Source organism: Buceros rhinoceros, unplaced genomic scaffold (genome assembly GCF_000710305.1).
Source record: "Buceros rhinoceros silvestris isolate BGI_N320 unplaced genomic scaffold, ASM71030v1 scaffold31273, whole genome shotgun sequence".
In the NCBI taxonomy this organism is placed as follows: Eukaryota; Metazoa; Chordata; class Aves; order Bucerotiformes; family Bucerotidae; genus Buceros; species Buceros rhinoceros.
In genome coordinates this window covers 20200-20541 of record NW_010404763.1, presented here as the reverse complement: position 1 = coordinate 20541, position 342 = coordinate 20200, and the positions used below count along the sequence as shown (strand labels likewise).

The window sequence follows — 342 nt, the reverse complement described above, 5'->3', positions numbered from 1 at the left end:
TAAAGTTTATTAATCTTAATTTAACTACAATGTTTAGAAAGAGTTTGAAGACTTGGTTGTCTTTATTAATGAGAAAAATGGGGAAAAGAACATGGAATCCTAAGATTTCCAGCAGAGCTTGAGATTTTTATGGTTGAGGGTTTTGGTGCAGTCTTTCTTTAGGGGGGAGTTGGTTGGTTGAAGGACAATATAAATTGGCAGTATAGTGAAATAAGAAAAATACCTGGACTCAAAACTGTCCATTGTTTTTCAAGCAAAGATTTTTAAGGAGGAGTTTGACTTCAGGCTGTTAATTATTTATTTAAACTCTTCAAGTGAGTGATCTGATATTTAAAAATACTT

At 31.9% G+C, this 342-nt stretch overlaps 1 protein-coding gene across 2 annotated transcripts in view; it reads left to right on the top strand.

Moving 5' to 3' along the window:
* NR2C2 (nuclear receptor subfamily 2, group C, member 2) overlaps window positions 1-342 on the top strand; it is a 19763-nt gene that overhangs the window by 9293 nt on the left and 10128 nt on the right. The gene's annotated exons all lie outside the window — the stretch shown is intronic.